This window comes from Helianthus annuus, chromosome 1 (assembly GCF_002127325.2).
Source record: "Helianthus annuus cultivar XRQ/B chromosome 1, HanXRQr2.0-SUNRISE, whole genome shotgun sequence".
Classification (NCBI taxonomy): domain Eukaryota; kingdom Viridiplantae; phylum Streptophyta; class Magnoliopsida; order Asterales; family Asteraceae; genus Helianthus; species Helianthus annuus.
Window position 1 is genome coordinate 58,656,423 of NC_035433.2, and position 20,748 is coordinate 58,677,170.

The following is a 20,748-nucleotide window of genomic DNA, read 5'->3' on the forward strand; positions in this document are numbered from 1 at the left end:
GAAATTTGCTCCCATTTCCACTTAGGTATCTCTGGTTGTTGAAGTGGGCCTGATGGTTTCTGGTATTCGACCTTGACCCTAGCACAAGTCAAGCATTTACTGACGTAGGTTGCTATGCTGGCTTTCATACCAGGCCACCAGTATGTAGTCTTTAGGTCGTGGTACATCTTATCCGAACCAGGATGTACTGAATATCAAGACTTATGTGCTTCATCCATCACAAGCTCGCGTAAGCCTCCATAAAATGGAACCCAGATGCGCCCGTTAACATAGTAGGTGCCGTTTTCCTTTTGTTCTAGCCGCTGCCTCGATCCTCGTAAGGACTCAGCCCTGATGTTCTTTGCTTTCAATGCTTCAACCTGAGCATCGCGAATCTGAGCGGGAAGGTTAGATTGGATGGTAAGCTGTAACGCACGTACACGCTTCGGTATAGTATCCTTTCGACTGAGAGCATCGGCCATAACATTGGCTTTGCCCGGATGATACTTGATCGCGCATTCGTAATCATTCAAGAGCTCGACCCATCGTCGTTGTCGCATGTTTAACTCCTTTTGCTTGAAGATATGCTCGAGACTCCTGTGATCGGTGTAAATGGTGCACTTGGTACCGTACAGGTAATGTCTCCATATCTTAAGCGCGAAAACAACTGCTCCCAATTCCAAGTCGTGCATAGTGTAGTTCCTTTCGTGAAATTTAAGTTGGCGCGATGCGTAGGCAATGACCTTGTCACGTTGCATCAACACGCAACCAAGTCCTTGAATGGAAGCGTCGAAGTAAACCACAAAATCATCTGTGCCTTCAGGCAATGAGAGGATAGGCGCGCTACAAAGTCTATCTTTCAGGTGCTGAAAAGCGGATTCCTAGGCATCACCCCAACGATAGGTGACACCTTTTTGAGTCAGTGAAGTGAGAGGTTGCGCAATCTTGGAGAAATCCTTGATAAACCTTCTGCAATATCCTGCCAAACCCAAGAATTGGCGGATTTCTGTTGGTGTCGGGGTGCAGGTGAAAGACCGTGTCGTCCCGATCAGTCAAAAACCCAATTAAACCTAGGTAGCTAGGGTAAGTCGGGTATCGAATCCACGAAGAGCAGGTGGTCAGTATCGCACAACTCGTTCGAGTAGTTAAACTATTTACAAACAATGTACAACGTGAATATGAAGTTTGCTAATTGTATTTGTTCAATTGATTTGAAAATAAATCGGAGTGAATCGACAATGGGTATTACCTAAAACACTTGTTCACTAACTAAGATTGCAAAAATAAATTACTTAATTGAAAACAAGGATTGGGAACAAGGTTCACACCAGGTTCGATAATTGTAAGTCCTAGGGTTCCTACATGTTTTAATTCAACTCAATTGCATAACGATTAACGGATTTAGTGTACCATGACTTAGGTCCCAATAACTATCAACGTCCCGAAGAACGACAAGAATGCACTTTGTAATCAACACAAGTAAATCCTAACCACGACAACGCATAATTACACATAACCATTTCGCAAAGTCATAACTTTTAACACCGTTCGACAATTTACGAATACGAAACAAATGTAAACTATTATCAATGGTTTCAAAAATCAATACAAGTTGTCACAAAGTCGAATCAAAGAACAAATGCATAAACCCTAGAAAATACAACTACCTACACCGGGGTGAAACCGAAGAGACTAGCCGTTCATAGTCGAAGAAGCACGATCACCGGAGGATGAACATGAACCCCGAACCATAATCTTCAAGTCTTGAGGAGAGGTGGAAGTTAGGGTTTGAAGGTGAAGGTGGAAGAGGATGATGGTGATGATGGAGATGGTGATTTGATAGGGTTAGGATGAAGATGGTGTTAGTGGTGGTGTTAGGATGGATTAGGGATTAAGAGATGATTTGGAATGGGTTAGATGATATGGAATGACTCCAAGGAGGTGTTTTAACCTCTAATAACTCGTAACCCCCGAATATTGGTCAAACTTGATGATATAACTCGTTTCCATGCTCCAAAACTTAAAATTCGCGAATTGAAGCTGTGAGGGGCGTCGCCAACGGCCTTTGGGGTGTCCCCGACGGCCTCTAGTTTTGCCGGTTTCGTCCGAAACTGTTTTCTTCATAACTTCATCGTTATTGCTCCGTTTTACTCACCGTTTTTGCCCACGTACTTGTAATTCAGCCCTCTATCATGCCATCTTCCAAGATATTCATTTTAAATCCATTAACATTCCACAAAACACATCCAATCTTCGTGATTAACCCGGTTTTGTTCATTTCACATCCCTGGTTGATCCGATTCGCTCCCCGGTGCTTCGTTTAGCTCCCGATTAGCTCCTTAAACTCTTTTAGACCTTTAAAACACAAATCCCATTAAAAGTAGGCTATTCAAGATTAAAAGCTATGCAAAAACATCAACTTAAGCACAAACGATCATCGGTTTTCGACCACGTATCACATCCCCATACTTGTCGTTTGCTTGCCCTCAAGCAAATCTGTTTTTCACTTTCACGTAGGTCGAACGAGAAACGCACTTCCTATTCTTGAGAAGGAAGTTAAGGTTTAATGTCATATCCAAGTTCAAACTTTTTACACTTTTCAACATATTTAGCTATAATTGATTAATTATATAAAAAGTAGTTATCCAAGATTAACCCGCCCTTGAAACTAATAGATCATGCACATCCCTCACAATGTTCTCTCCACTCGGTTTTAGAATTGGCTAATAGTTGATGCATTAGCGCTTTTGAAATAATCACTCAAACCGATTAGAACACGTACCCGCATAGGCTTGCAACTCAATCATTCTCCACCACCGAACACGAATACTAAGCACAAGTCAAAAGGTCTTTGTAAGGGTTGTAATGGGGCTAGGCTAAGGGTAGGGAATAGGATATTTAAAGTGGCTAAGGTGATGAAAATTCGATTTTTATTACAAAACAACTATTCTAAACAAAACTAACTATAGACATCAACTACGAGGCAACGATTTTTTTTCGCCCTTTTATGCAACAACTAATAACTCATATTTTTGTTCTTTTCTCGATGATTTTCTATTCTTTTTTCGCAACATTTTCTAATTTTTCTTTTTCTCTTTTTTTTTCAGCAAACAAAAAGTTCACAACTATACAACTTAACTCCTATAATTGAATTTTCATCACACGGGTTTAAAAGAAAAAGGTTTAAGGTTATGGGCTAAAGGGTGGTTAAACGAAATGATTAGGCTCAAAATTGGCTACTAAGGGATAAATTTTTGGGTAAGGATAGAAAAATGGTGTAAAAAGAAAAGGTTTACCTAATGCCTTAATCATTCTTGTGCTTGTATCCGGTCTATGGTCTCAAACGTATCAAAAGTCGCAAGTTCTACAATACGTGACTAATGGTCCACTCAAACAAAGAAAACACAAATATGTAATTCTATGATGTAAAAGTGGCTCAAAACCTCACATATAAAGGCTATTGTATGTGACATGCATGATGTGCTAGTTTCTTAGGCGAATTATTCCCAAATAACCACCCGCTAAATACCCGTCATGCTATTAATTCGAACTTGACCATGACAATAGACCAAATAGGTTGTGCTATCCCCCGTTGACTTAGTAACTTGTGCTTTTAGATCGCTTCAAACAAAGACATTTTTGAAAAATTTTTGAAATTTTCCCCCATGTAAACATTGTCCTCAATGTGTAGTGTTTAAATAAACGGGTCAAAATCAAAAACTTTTACTACTCCCCCATCCCCACACTTGAGGTACACATTGTCCTCAATGTGTGAGAACTAGAGTTTTTAAAACGCACAAGGGATGTGACACGGCTAACCTCCCCAAAATTTCACCCCAGAAAATAAAATACAATTTACAATCCACTTATTTGCTAACTAAAAATCAATAGTAAAAAGAAACGTATGCACCTAATTTTTAAGCTCATTCCTCGTGTGCTCTTCTTCTCTTCAAGAAAGCGGCCGTCCCACGAACATAATGTACCTACAAATCTTAACCCTTGTGTAGAAGCATGCTTCTCACAACCATTAAAATTTATTAACTACCTAGTTCTACCACTTTTATGAAAATATTACCAAGTCATACGTTAATTCACTTTCGTAGGAATCACGGTTGCATTTAGCTTATGCAACAAGCCCTTTTAAACCACACGATAGCTCGGGAGGACGAGTAGGTCTCGTGAGGGTTATATAGGGAACACACCCACAATGTTCATTTAACTACTAAAATAAAGTAAAACAAATAATAATACAAACTCTACAACAATCATACCTGATTTACCTCTCATGGTAGTCGAAGTGCACATTTTCCTACCGAGTTTCCAACATATGCTCGGTAATTAGCATGCCGAATCCATACACTTTTTATTATATTCGGCATACGTAATGTACAACTTCGAGGTCGTCTCTTAACAACATGGCCAATGTCTTGCAACGCCACCCTTCGAATCCTTATGCCCGAACCCGCATCCCCAACTTTGTTGGTTGGAGTGATAAGTTTGGGAGAAGGATGAATATGAATGTGAGCTTCTTTCGAATCCGATTCGTCTTGCGGTGTCATGTCTTCCGCTCGGTTCAAACATTCAACTTCTTGCTCCGGAAGTTCCATAACCTCTTCCACCACATCACCATCAACCATGGTACCATTAGCCAAAACCTCTTGGCCTCGCCTAGGTTGTGCCATCTCCTCGGTTAATTGACCAACCTGAATAACCAAGGCCTCAAATGATTTGTCTCTCAGCTCATCTTTCTTTTTCATTTCTATCATCATGTGCATAATCATATCGAGTTTAGAGTTTAACGAATCTTGAGGCTCCTCATAAGTCGGCTGAGGGGAGTCATGATAATAGTCATCATACTCCTCCTGGTAACTCGGGAAGTGTGGCAATTCGGGCTCATAGTAGTATTCTTGATAATGTGGTGGTGGTGGATTATCATATGGATAATATGAGGATGGACCACTGAAATCTTCATAATTCGCCCTCCTATACTCATATAATCCGCTGAGGTAGTCTTCCCGATCCTTGTTGGCTTGAACTTTTGCGTGGAAAACAGAGCAATCTTCTAAATATTTTGCTCTCCGCTTCCGCAACACTCACACGGATCATCATCTACCCAATTCATATTGAAAGATGGTACCTACAAAACATGTACCTGCACAAACAAGCTCGACCACCCGAAGTAAAATCACAAATATACAAAAAAAGGAAAGAAAATAAACTAAACTAAAATCGAATAAGCAATGAAATACTAAGCGCACTAGCTCCCCGTCTACGACGCCATTTTGAAAGACCGTGTCGTCCCGATGAGTCAAAAACCCAATTAAACCTAGGTAGCTAGGGTAAGTAGGGTATCGAATCCACGAAGAGCAGGTGGTCAGTATCGCACGAGTCGTTCGAGTAGTTAAACTATTTACAAACAATGTACAACGTGAATATGAAGTTTGCTAATTGTATTTGTTCAATTGATTTGAAAATAAATCGGAGTGAACGGACAATGGGTATTACCTAAAACACTTGTTCACTAACTAAGATTGCAAAACTAAATTACTTAATTGAAAACAAGGATTGGGAACAAGGTTCACCCCCGGTTCGATAATTGTAAGTCCTAGGGTTCCTACATGTTTTAATTCAACTCAATTGCATAACGATTAACGGATTTAGTGTACCGTGACTTAGGTGCCAATAACTATCAACGTCCCGAGGAACGGACATGAATGCACTTTGTAATCAACACAAGTAAATCCTAACCACGACAACGCATAATTACACATAACCATTTCGCAAAGTCATAACTTTTAACATCGTTCGACAATTTACGAATACGAAATAAATGTAAACTATTGTCAGTGGTTTCAAAAATCAATACAAGTTGTCACAAAGTCGAATCAAAGAACAAATGCATAAACCCTAGAAAATACAACTACCTACACCGGGGTGAAACCGAAGAGACTAGCCGTTCATAGTCGAAGAAGCACGATCACCGGAGGATGAACATGAACCCCGAACCATATTCTTCAAGTCTTGAGGAGAGGTGGAAGTTAGGGTTTGAAGGTGAAGGTGGAAGAGGATGATGGTGATGATGGAATGATGGAGATGGTGATTTGATTAGGGTTAGGATGAAGATGGTGTTAGTGGTGGTGTTAGGATGGATTAGGGATTAAGAGATGATTTGGAACGGGTTAGATGATAGGGAATGACTCCAAGGAGGTGTTTTAACCTCTAATAACTCGTAACCCCTGAATATTGGTCAAACTTGATGATATAACTCGTTTTCATGCTCCAAAACTTAAAATTCGCGAATTGAAGTTGTGAGGGGCGTCGCCGACGGCCTTTGGGGCGTCCCCGACGGCCTCTGGTTTTGCCGGTTTCATCCGAAACTGTTTTCTTCATAACTTCTTCGTTATAGCTCCGTTTTACTCACCGTTTTCGCCCACGTACTCGTAATTCAGCCCTCTATCATGCCATCTTCCAAGATATTCATTTTAAATCCATTAACATTCCACAAAACACATCCAATCTTCGTGATTAACCCGGTTTTGTTCATTTCACATCCCCGGTTGATCCGATTCGCTCCCCGGTGCTCTGTTTAGCTCCCGATTAGCTCCTTAAACTCTTTTAGACCTGTAAAACACAAATCCCATTAAAATTAGGCTATTCAAGATTGAAAGCTATGTAAAAACATCAACTTAAGCACAAACGATCATCGGTTTTCGACCACGTATCAGCAGGCCAGTTCTTGATCGAGTCAACCTTGGATGGATCCACATGAATTCCATCCTTGTTTACCACATGGCCTAGAAAGAGGACTTTGCGAAGCTAGAAGTCACATTTTAAAAACTTGGCATACAACTGCTCTTTTCAAAGAAGTTCCAGAATAAGCCTTAGATGTTGCTCGTGTTCCTCCTGACTCTTAGAATAGATCAGGATGTCGTCGATGAACACTATGACAAACTTATCCAGGTAAGGCTTGGACACTCGGTTCATGAGATCCATGAAGACCGCAGGTGCATTCGTTAATCCAAAAGGCATAACCAGAAACTCATAATGGCCGTAACGAGTTCTGAATGCTGTTTTGGAGACGTCTTCCTCCCGGACTCTCAGTTGATGGTAGCCTGACCTCAGGTCAATCTTGGAGTAGAAACTCGACCCTTGCAACTGGTCGAATAGGTCATCAATGCGTGGGAGAGGATAACGATTCTTCACGGTCACCTTGTCGAGTTCGCGGTAGTCAATACACATTCTAAAAGTACTGTCCTTCTTCTTCATAAAAAAGACTGGAGCTCCCCAGGGCGAAGAGATAGGACGTATAAAACCCTTTTCCAAGAGTTCTTGTAGTTGCGTGGACAGTTCTTCAAGTTCTGACGGAGCAAGTTGATAAGGTGCTCGAGCTATGGGCGCTGCTCCAGGAGCTAGCTCGATTTGAAATTCAACTTGCCGATGAGGCGGAAGACCAGGTAATTCCTCAGGAAATACCTCAGGAAAATCACGAACAATAGGAATGTCTTCAATTCTCTTCTCTTCCATTGATGTGTCGGTAACGAGTGCTAGAATGGCAGTGTGGCCCTTTTGTAAACACTTCTGGGCCTTAAGGAAAGAGATGATGCCTACAACAGCACCACTCTTGTCGCCACGAATCACGAGGGGTTCTCTATCAGAACGAGGGATACGGACGATTTTCTCCTTGCAAATAATCTCTGCTTGGTGTTGAGATAACCAATCCATCCCAATGACAACGTCAAAACTACCCAGAACGATAGGAATGAGGTCGATAGAAAAGGTCTGATCGGCAAGGATAAGCTTGCAACCCTTAACTACATGCGTAGCCTCTAAACTTTTACCACTTGCTAACTCTACGATGTGCTTGGTGTTCAAAAGTGTTGGAGTACGCTTAAGGTACTAGGTTGGCAATCCATGAAGGTTTTGAACGTGCACACAGGAGGCTGTGCAGGTTGACCTGTCGCGCGAGAATAAAAGACAAGGTTAAGCACAAGGGTTGGTTCGCGAAGGTAGGATCTAAATGTCCTAAGATGGGTTGATATGGCAGGTTATACCTCCTGCAGGGACAGCTGCGAGTGCCTCAGCAACTCGTTCATTGATCAAGGCCGTTAACTGGGCTTGAGTTAGGTTGATACGTCCTCCGCGTCCATTCATGATCTTCACAACGAAGCAACGTAGGTGAGAAAAGTGTCGCGAAAGTGCGTAAGTGTGGGACGACAGTAGAGAGTAAGCACACAAGGTTCAAATAGCAATTACATTAATTGATGCATAGTGTGAACTATCTAACCGACAATATAACATAAATCATACCACCTATTGTGTCGAGTCTTGCACGTGGAGCGAAGCGTCGTTGTGGATCGTTTGAACAATGTATAGGTTATAGTCTAGTTTTGTCAAAAAACTTTTGCGTTTTTAAAAACCAAGTTCACTATAACTAATGGCTCTGATACCAATCTGTCACACCCCCAAAATCCACCATGCGGAGTATCACCGCTTGGAGGCGTGACATGACCAGGATCGAGCCACCAATCATATTGAACAATGTAATTAAGTAATTAAAACCAACCACAATACAATTGGTGACCATAAGCTAGTTAACCAAGTTCAACTTAAACAGCGGAAGCATAAACATAAGTTCAAAACATAAGTTCATAGTTCATAAGTTTAAAGTCCAAAACATAGGTTTAATAAGTTCATAAGGATTAAATGTTTAACACGGAACATGACAATCCATATTCCACAACAACCGCCTCCTCGTACAAGCTCCAAAGCATTTAACGACCTGTAAGGCATGTAACAACAAGTCAACAACAAAGTTGAGTGAGTTCACGGTTGGTTGATCAGTTTTAATTTGTTTCTGAAAATGTGGTTTGTCTTTCGTTGGCGTAATTGCCGTGGGGATTACCCTGTAGTTGAAAGTATGATTAACCAGTTCATTCTTTATTACCCAAACCATATCCATGATCGGTGGGGGCTTCCCCATGTGAACCACTAGACCATACCATATCGACTACTAACGCAAATAAGTTGTGCCCTACATCAATGTCTATCATCACTGACAGTTTGCCATAGTCCATTAGTACACGCCCGTCCGACTGGCACGGTGTGAGGTTTGTTAAACCTAATAGCGCTATTAACTAATGACCCGCTCGCCATTAGCCTCGGCGATTAAGTCGATATAAATTGAGGGACTTCATGATAGAGTTTTGTCTAGTAAGTTTTAAGGTTGTTGTCCTACACAAGGAGGACGAACGTACGTAGTTCTACCCAAGGAGAATACGCAGGATTAATATTGGCATCCTACCTATGGAGGATGGCCGTACATATCCTACCCAAGGAGGATATGTAGATTCCGTTTTAAATTCTTTAACCCATTCCCAACCACCGGGAATCCCATGCCTTAGAAAGTGTGTGAACTCACTTTGGTTTGCTTGGTTAGATTCTCAAATATAGCTAACAGTCAAGGTTGGTCAATCACGTCCTAATATGATTACAAGTTAGTTTATTAGTGACTTCAATTAAGCACAAAGTTCCTACACGCGTCTATCACATAAAATGCATCACTTTAACGGTTCACGCTCACATAAACATTCTACCCAAAGCTACTCAAGAACAAGCACATGATATTGCACATATTACTTTCATTGACATATTACATGTTAGATCATCCTCAGATAACATACTCGACATTTAAACACGCAATCTACTACTTATCTCATTTCAGCTTTACTATCCAAAACTGGGCTGTTTTCGGGCATTTTAATAAATTAGTTAACTTACTTCAAAAATTCTCAACTTTTTACAGAAGGTGCTAAAGGATCCAAATATTATTGTGTAAAAATCTCGGGATCCAATTCATTAACAATATTTTATAAAAATATCATTTACCGGACTGCAATCAGATTCATTACTTTCTGACTGCAGTCCACGGAATAATTCGTAAGAAATTCATTGTAAGTCGGATTGACGAAATTCCAGTGGGACAATTACTACGACATCAGTGTCCATCTATAGTACCAATTACGTGACCTAGTTCTACTCAGGTTTCAAGTTATGATGAAGAATATAAAACATATTTTCAGCAGCAAAAATGCAGCTTTAGCTGCTGTTACAAAACGACTCTTTAAAAATAGTAAACAAAGTCCAAAAATTATGATTCCAGTGCCATTAAAACCGTATTTCATAATACATAAATCTAGACTTCAGAAAATCGTTTTTCGTTAAGTTACGGTCTGGTTACAGCCAACTGAAGTTGGCTGTAAACACCAACCAGCTTTCTGTTTTCAGTTCCCTACTTTCTAACGCATGTTCGATTGATTCCGTTAACATGTTTAGCGAACAACAACGACCTTTAACACTAATATTAACGAGTAGATCATCAAGAAATCAACAACATGTTCACTACAACATCCTACTACAACACATCATCATGTAAATCTTTATGTAACTTTTATGTTCTAGTTTCTTGTTCTAACTCTTTTAGTGTTTTAACATACAAATCTTACTACAACTTTTAACCATAAAAGCAATATGTTCAAGAGTTAAACAAGAGCTTACTACTAGCTCAAGGCTAGGGAAGAATCTAATGAAGAAGGTGGTGAAAAGTGATGATGAACAAGTAAGAACAAAGCCCTTTTGAAGCTTCACAAGTGCAACCTTCTTGAATCACCATCAAAGCTTGAATGGAACTTGATATTGATGAAGATGATGATGTTTAAGTGGTGGTGATGGTGGCGGTTTGGGGTGGAGCCGAAAGAGGGAGAGAGAGAGAGAGAGATGTGAAGTGAGGGAGTGTATCTATGGAATGATATGGTGTAAGTAGGTGCCATACTTATATGAATGTTCCTTATATTTTGTTTAGATTTAGAAGTAACCAATCTATTATAATATGAGATAAAATCAAGAAGGCATGGTATGAAGATAAGTTGGTGATTGTGTGGGTCCACTTAAGGACCGAATTCGGTTTTATGGGGGGGGGGGTTGGATGTAAAATTTGCAACTAATAGGTAAACATTAGTTAGTTCCCAAGTATTGTTTACATATGTTATTTAGTAGACATTTTAGCGGGTGTTATGGTGTACGGGGGTCATGACAAGCCAAGAAATAAAGAAACAATGTATTTGACAAAAATTTAGTTTCCTGGGTAATGTCCGATTGTTCGGTTAAATATCGTTTCGTTAAAGTGTTTAATTATTCCGTAAAGTGTCTTATATATATATATATATTGTAACACTTTTAATTCCTAACACATAGGAAAGCATACATGACTATTTAGTAACTTTTCTGCACAAGACTAGTGTGTTAACAAGCACATGTAAGTATGTCACAATAATCAGAAAACAGTTTAGTAATTTAACACAGTCACTAAACACTTTAATTTTCATTAAATAATCGTACGGATATATGAAATTTTGAGAGTTGTCACAATTTTTTTGTTGATGTGGCATCTGATATGACACTTTTTATTGACATGGCCTTTTTTGCTGACATGGATATGATGTGACACTTGATTAGTGATGTGTTCAGCTAACTGATTAAGGTTCATTTATTTTGAGAGTGCGGAGGAAAATAAGTTGAAAGTTTGAGTGTTGTGATACAAATCGAAAGTTTTTGAGTGCTATCAGCCTGTTGATAAAAGTTAGGGTTATTTGAATCAAATATCCCTTTAAAAGAAAACCTACGCATTTGAGTTCGTAAACACCATTTTTAGCTCAATTATGTATTTATTAAATGTCTCTTATCTTTGATTTGTTAAAATATATTTTAACTTAAATCCACAAAATTGGATAGATATGGGTCAAAATTTCATGTCCGTATAACCATTTCTTAAGTTTGACCTTATTATCATAAATAGTTGGCTCTAGCAACTCATAAACAATTAAACGCCCAAATTATCATCTTTAACTCACTTACGATTCAACAAATATTATCTAGAAATGTAAGTTTTGATCAAGATTACACTGCGATTGTAGTAGTAAGCGACCTTAAAATGTCTTGCGACGTAAATTAAAGAGAAACACATACTTGATAGCAAACGAATGGTGTTCTAGCTTGCGATGTAAATTAAGGAGAAACACATACTTAAAAGCAAATGAATGGTGTTCTGGCTGACAACTACCAACAGGGGAGCATATGTTGACAACAATTTTAAAATAACAAAACACAAACACATGTGTGTGTATATATATAGGTTTGGGATCAAGAGAAAACACCCTAAAGTGTGAGAACGGATTCTGGCCCAACACATGGCACACGATATAGTGAAGGGCGAAGGGGCTTTTTTGTCCTTTTATATTTTTTTTCAATTCGTCTCATAACACCGCTTCATTTTTTTTGGCGTTTAGTTAGATTCAACAAATACATGCACAGTAAATACTTTGGCGTTTAGTAAAATCATTTTGTAATTATAATTTCTTTTCCTCTACGGCGTTCCCAAATTCATTAGGCTTTTTGTAGATTTCAACAGTTTATATATGTTATCAAGGTAAATTTCTTGGCGTTCATGGCTTTTAAATTCATTTGTAATTTAAAAGAGTACATCTAAAATGAAATCAAACAAAAAACTAATAGTCTTCTGTGGATGGTATTACATCGGAGATGTAACCATCGCTTTGTTCATCACTCTCATCGGTCTCATCATCATCTTGTTCATTGGCGTATAACGCCATAATCTCGTCTCTTCTTTGTTGCATCCTATACTTGAATGTATTCACAATGCTGGATCTAGGATCGTTCGTAGGTGCTAAATCACAGAGTTATTCAATAAGATGCAGTCTATCTGTATTCAGCACTTTGTCCATTGTCAATGAATAATCATCCCCGTGTTGAAAGCTCACCCTCACTGTTCTTGATTGTTCATCCAGAATCCAACTGATAACTTTTGTTAGATCAGAATCATCAACATCATCATCTTCCAGAAATTTTCTCTTTAATCTTCTTATTACCGTTCGATTCCTCTCACAACCGTAGGCCACTGGGACCCCAAGGGCTAGAATATTCCTCTGAACGGATTCATCCATACTAAGTATGGCTTTGATTGTTTTGACTTTCACCCTTCTCCTGTCAGAGAACTTTAGGACGGAATGTCCCACTGACCTCTCAAACCTCCATGCAATAACCTGTGCCATTTTTGTTGAATTGTATGGCGTTTTATACAATGCGTGGCGTTTTAGTGAATATATGGATTGTGAAGCTTTTTGTGTTCACTGTTTTTGGCGGTAAAAAATATCAGTAATTTTTCTGATGTGTATTTTTGTTTAGATACGGATGGCACGTTGTTTTATAAATTTTTTTAATGGCGTTTAGCCCGTTATTGTTGTTTTTAATAATACGTTTCCAGCATCCGTTTTCACCGTTTTCATACTATTAGGCATTTTGGTGTTTGTAGTTTTTGGCGTTTTATAAACATTTTTTTAACAGATATAACTTGTTTTATTAGTAGAGAATTCAATATCTACAATTCCTATGATGGGCAATAGTGGTTGCCTTCTATTGGCCTAAATGTGCGGCTGAGGGCGGTCAACTTTTTTTTTTCTTTTCTTTTTTGCTTTCTAAATAGTTTTGTTTTGTGATCGGTCGGCGTCTACATGACACTCCCCTATTAGTCCAATAAATTTACGATTTTATCCCGTTTTAAAATTACGAGCCATCAGTTTAGTGTTATGTTTTTACCCCCACTTAAAAACAAATTTACACTTTTGCTCCTAGCTAAAAAATTTCAATTTTGCCCTGGGTTCAAAATTATGACTTTGCCCCGTTTAAATTTACAGTTTTGCCATTAGTTTTTTCCCCTTAAAATTACGATTTCGACATCAGTTAAAAATATGCTTTTACCCCCACTTAAAAATAAATTTACGCTTTCGCTCCCAGCTAAAAATTTCAATTTTGCTCTTGGTTAAAAATTACGATTTTGCCCCGTTTAAATTTACAATTTTGGCATTAGTTTTTTTTTCTCACAGTCACGTTACGATTTTGCCCTCAAATTAAATTTACATTTTCTCCATCGTTTTTGTTTGTTTTCCTGGATAAATTACAATTTTCCCCAAGTGTAAACTTACAGTCATGTCGGCAGCTGCCTGGCACTACCCCATTGGTCCATTTAGTTTACGATTTTATCCCTGAATAAAAATTATGACTTCGCCCTCAGTTCAAAATTACGTTTTCCAATCGTTTTAGTTTTTTTATTCGCAAAAGTAGAAAACTTTTTTTATTGGTTGACCCGATTTAATTTTTTCCCGTGTCAGGAGCTGCCTAACACTTGCTCATTAGTCCTGAAAAATTGTAGTTTTGCCCAGAGCCGAAAATACGGTCTTAACATCATTTTAGTTTTTTTCCTAGCAAAATTATAGTAGTGTTTTTTTAATTGATTGAGAATTTCGGTAATCGCCCCGCAACGCGGGCGGGGCATCACCAAGTTAGATAACAAACAACAAAAAATATCCCCTAAAAAAATAAAGAAAGAAAATGAAAAAAAAAATAAATCTAATTTCTCATCCAAATCTTCACTGTCATCAGCCTCTTCTTCTTGAATTTGTTTTGGCGTTTTGAACCTTTGAATACCTTAGCTAGATGCCAATTTTCTTACATAACGCCCATCTTTAGACGAAGCTGATTAGTGGCATCCTGTATATTGGTGTGATCTATTGTTGTTTGGTGACATGTTGTTGAAGATCAATGCCTGCTTGGATGCTATTATAATAATGGAGTCCAAAATAGCATTTACACTGGTATTGATCCCTTCATGTCATGCATATATTCATCAAGAACAAAGCTCACATGATGACATATCACTGTTATCAGTCTCTTTTTCTTGAATATTTGTCCATCTCATTCAGCAAAAGGTTATAGAGATACCCACTTTAGAGATCCATTCAGTGAAACTTCATGCAGAACAATACTGGATACAGAAGAACCGAGCTTTGCCATCTGTGGTTTTTTTAACTATTTTTTGGCGTTTAAAGTGAGATGTTTCTAGGAAACATGGCGTTTGTTTTTTGGGTGTGATCAATTGATTGTGCAGAGACATCTCTCTTATAGGATGTTTTTGGCGAGTAGTCTAGACGAGATTTTTATTATAATAAATGATAGTAATAAAGTAACCCTCTTTTTCAGTTACTGTGTGTATTTACTGTTTTGTTCAGCTTTATCAGTTTAGGGTGATAGACGTCCCATCTTCCAAGTTTAGCCTTTTTTAATAGCGTTTTGTAGACCAAGATGACAAAATACACTAACAGAGAAAATATTAATCAGGGAAAATATTTTTTTATTATTTTTGGCGTTTTTTGTATGCAATGACTTTTTGTACTATTTTTTGGCGTTTTAAACTAGGGGGAGAAACATAGCATTTTATTATCTTTTAAAAAAAGATTACATAGAAGAAAACAAAAAAAAAAAACTCCTCGTCAAAACGTACTTTATCTGAGAAGTATCTATCACTTCCTTCGTCTTCTTCTTCGGAATCTTCTTCTAGTCTATCATCTAATTCATCACTTTCACTTTCATTGGCTTCTTGTTGTTGAAGATTCTGAAGCCTCCATTTGAACATGTCATGCATCAACACGATTTTTGTCACACCCCCAAAATACCACATGCGGAAACCCCGCGGGACGTTCGACGTACCAGGATCCAAGCCACCAATCACACTGAACTACGCGTAATATTTAATAAAACATTCCATTCTTTTCAAAGTATCAATCCAACACATAAGTTAAACCAAAACAAGTATTCAGCGGAAGCATAACGTAAATAATAATTCGAATGTTTCAAATCGTATGTTTATAATCAATAAAGCGAGTATCCAAGAGTTTCGATCCATGACCACTCCAGCGCTCCCAGATAGCAAGTCCATAAACAGAAATCTAACGACCTGCAAGCATGCAGACAAGTGTGTCAGACGACGCTGGTGAGTTCAAAGTTTTGTTAACGCGTGTAGTTACCAGAGGTGTGTTTAAAACAGTTCAACGTTATGTTTTGATGTTGTTATTAACTCGATTACCGTGTGTGGCTACTAGTTGTGTTTTCCCAAACCCCAATGCCTCTATCAAAGCATTGGTCAAGTGGTCAAGGTAATTAGTTCACGCCCATCCATTCCGGCCCGGTGTGAGGGTGCCAAACCTAATAGCGCTATCAACTAAATACCTCGTTGCCTTCCCGGCAACAATCGGTAGATGTAAGGGGTCTTATGTGATAGAAACTGAGTAATAACAAACATCCCATTAACCTGACATTCTTCCCTGAAAACGTTACCCGATATCCCTTCTCGGGATGCATGCTTGGAAAAGAGCATTGAACTCACCTTGGTTTGCTCGGTATGATTTGCTACTTGTTCACACTTAAACGATCACAGCCTATGGTATTCACATATGTGATATTAGTTACGTTCGTAAGGTTTACGTATGAATCATAATCATAGTGTGTGTATGCAACAATCACTGAATGACACATAACAATTATTCTACTCCTGTGTATCCAAAGCCATATGTATGATTTGTATCAATACTCAACAGTCAAGTGATTAGCATCGAGTACTCACACTATGATGTGAACTACTAACAAAGCATATGACTATTAATTCTTGTGAATATAGGATATCTTTACTAAGAATAGCCGACAACATCAAATTAGTGATAAGGTTTCATTGGGCCACTCAACTAAATCACATGGATTGTGTAGTGGGTCACACGACTTCTGATGCCTAATAATGAAGCTACTCTTATTGACCGTCAAAAGCATTTGCACAAGTCTGACTATGTTAAGTATGCCAATAAAAACTAACTCATGTTTCATCGGTGGTCATCATTAACAAAGTCAGCATTATGATATCACTATCATGCACATTTCAGTCCACTGTTCCATGCACAACCTTTCCGACGAAACCCTCTTTCATGACGAAACCTCATGGGTTTCGTCGAGTTGGCAGGCGACGAAAGTGTACAAGTTTTGTCGGGATAACCTATGGCGAAACACCCCAGTGTTTCGTCGGGTTACAGTTTCGTCATGGAACGGTTACGTATTCAACCAACAGTTACATACTTTGACAGTTTCTACACTCCAATCATCATCAACAGTTCATGTGCACTAAGATTACATGCTTATTATTCAAGAAGTGGAGCCGCCATCTTCACCAATTTCGATTACACACACTCAATATTAATATTCATGTAATGCTTACTGACAGTTTATTAAAATTACCACATGGCTTGATCAGATCTCACATGGCCGCCCTTTTCTATTTCTAGGTTGATGACTTTGTAAGATTACCAACACTTATGAATTTCACATGGCCATGAAACTTAGATTAGATTAGACTGATCACACAACTGCTTTATTCATCAATTCCCTAGAAATATGGTTACTACACACACTTTATTAACTAACAGAATCATCATGACCATCCCAATGATATCAAACAATCGCATACATCATTATTACTAAGCTATATTCATCAACAAGATGGATTTATAATAACGATGTCATTGGACATGAATCACAGACAACAAGTGATGATCATCACACAATACACAACAAACAATTTAATAATAAGAGTGATGCACTAACCACAAGATCAAACGATTGATTGTAGGGAAGCTGCCGTAGGTTTGAAGGGAGAGATTAGGGTTGCTGATGTTTACAATTGGGGGAATAGTAATCTAGGGTTAATCAGTGTTACAATAAATACCAAGGGTTTGGGCCGAAGGCCGTTACACTATGGCGAAACATGCAAGGGTGGCGAAACTCCCATGTTTCGTTGTGATACGAATGGCGAAACCTCCGAGTTTCGTCGAGTGATGTGTATGGTGAAACTTCTAAGTTTCGTCAATATATGAATTAACTATTCCTAAACAAACAGTTAATGGGTTTCCCTTAATTAACCAAACAAAATAATAATCCATTACACAATATACAAGACTACTTATGAAAGCACAGTTGCAAACCGAGTGAGCCTTGAAGAGTCGGGTTGTCACATCATCCCCAACTTGAAAGAAATTTTGTCCCGAAATTTGATAAGTAATCCAAAACAGCAAAACGTTAACTCAGGATGTCAATCAGGATGTCTGTGGATTCTCCGCGGGTACCACATCATCCCTAACTTGAATGGGAATTTCGTCCCGAAATTCAACGGTTGCATCAGATTTAGACTTGTCTTCTAGGAATAAGTGTGGGTACTTGAGCTTCATCTGATCCTCACGTTCCCACGTGAACTCCGGTCCACGTCTTGAGCTCCAACGAACTCGTACAATCGGAATACGGCTGTGCTTACGGACCTTGACCTCCCGGTCCATAATTTCTATTGGTTCCTCGACAAACTGTAACTTGTCGTTTATCTTCAGCTCTTGAAATGGTACCACTAGTGTTTCATCAGACAAGCACTTCTTTAGTTGCGACACATGGAACACATCATGAACGTTACCCAACTCAGCAGGTAACTCTCACTTGTAGGCCACTTTACCAATCCATTCCAGAATTTTAAATGGCCCTACATAACGAGGGTTTAGCTTGCCGCGTTTTCCAAAACGCACCACACCCTTCCAGGGTGAGACCTTCAACATAACACGATCATTGACTTCGAATTCCAAGGGTTTTCTACGCTTATCAGCATAACTTTTCTGACGGTCGCGCACTGCTGCCATTTGATTCCTGATCTGAACAATCTTTTTTGAAGTTTCCAACACAAGTTCAGGGCCTGTGACCTGGCTGTCACCCACCTCAGCCCAACAGAGAGGTGAACGACACTTTTGTCCATACGACGCCTCAAATGGAGCTGCCTGTATGCTGGTATGGTAGCTATTATTGTAAGGAAACTCCACCAAAGGCAAGTGTTTCTCCCAACCCTTGCCAAAATCGATAACACACGCCCGCAGCATGTCTTCTAGCGTCTGGATGGTTCGTTCACTTTGACCATCCGTCTGTGGGTGATAAGCAGTACTCATGTTGAGTTGTGAACCAAACGATTTGTGCATCGACTGCCACAAATCTGAAATGAAACGCGGGTCACGGTCAGAAATAATAGACGTAGGCACTCCGTGCCTAGAAACCACTTCCTTGAGATAGACAGCAGCTAGTTGCGAGAACTTATCCGTTTCCTTGATTGCAAGAAAATGCGCTGACTTCGTGAGGCGATCAACGATCACCCAGATGGTATTGTTTCCGTTTTGAGTTCTCGGTAATCCGGTGACAAAATCCATAGCAATTTGTTCCCATTTCCACATGGGTATTTCCGGTTGTTGCAGCAATCCCGACGGCTTCTGGTATTCCACTTTAACTTTTGAGCAGGTTAGACATTTACTGACGTAAGTTGCGATGTGAGCTGTCATTTTCGGCCACCAATACATGATTTTGAGGTCCTGATACATCTTATCCGAACCTAGATGTACGGAGTATCAAGACTTGTGCGCTTCATCCATCACAAGTTCTCTAAGGTCACCAAACAAAGGAATCCACACACGCTCCATGAAGTAGAAAATTGTAACACCCCGTGTTTTCGAATGTCAAAGTCAAAGTCAAAGTTTAACTTCTTAGTCTGTTTTTCATATTTTGTATTATGTGGATTAAGTGTTGTCTAATCAAAATGATCGAATTGTTTAATCAATATGACCGATTTACGACTGTTAATAGTAGGAAGTAACAATGCGATAAAGTTAATCAAGCAATAATCAAGCTAATCGACTTATCAATCAAACTCGAGACTCGAACTATGCGAATTTGGTGTTATGATTACTTGTATGTGTGTGTGTGCCTTATGTTTTGTGTGGTATTCAATCGAATCAATCAAAACTCAAATCGAAACTCGAATGCAATCAAAATCGAATTATGACGAATGGTAACGTAAGGATAGTGTGAAACATAGATGATTGTATGTTAGATATAGTAGTTGGGACCAAAAGTAATTTGATTAGGAACTCTATCGTGTTCGTTCCATCTTCAATCGAAATCGAAATATCAGAAATCGTCGCGTCGAACACTTAAACCAGGCTGTTGATCGATCAGGCTGTCAGCCGATCGAACAACCCAGCCGATCGGACAGTCTGTCCGATCGAGCAGGCTGTCCGAACGGGATGCCTGACCGATCGGCCAGCCCCTTTCCTCTTTTGGAGCCTATAAATAGGGTTGTCATTGTCATTCTTTCCACTTTTGGAAACTCTCTGACCGGCCAGCTCGTGCTCTCCCTTCTTTTCTCAGATTTCTCTCAATCCCGGTAAGATTTCGCCCTAAAACTTGTACGTTTTTTTATCAATGCGTGCTCCTACACCTTTCTATCTTTCAAATCTTGATTTCTAACCGTGAAATCATCAAGATTTAGGCATTCTAGGATGATGTCATCATGGTGTTCTTCAAGAACATCATGTTTGGCCTCAAGCCACCATGAATAGCTCAGATTTAATCGATTTCCACATAAACAAGTTAAGATCTATCAAGGATCTAAACATTTACATGATGTGAAGGAGTGAAAGAAGGAATTTCAACTTTCTTTCAACTCTTTTGCACTCAATGCCTTTAAACCGGTAGAAACGAAGCTTGAGCCAACTCACTAGTCATTCTAATGGTTGTGTGGTTCAAGACTCGGATTCTATCTACGAGGTTCACCGATTACGGGTTAAACGTTAAACCACTATTCCGAATCGTTCACCGGCCGAACTTGGGTGATTCCTGTCCGAGCAGGAGGGATAGGTAAGAACGAAGGTTCCATTGTTCAATTCGTTGTCAAAATATCTCGAAATAACATCAAATAATCAGAGCATCCAAGTGTTAGACGAACAGGCCGACCAGGTCAGG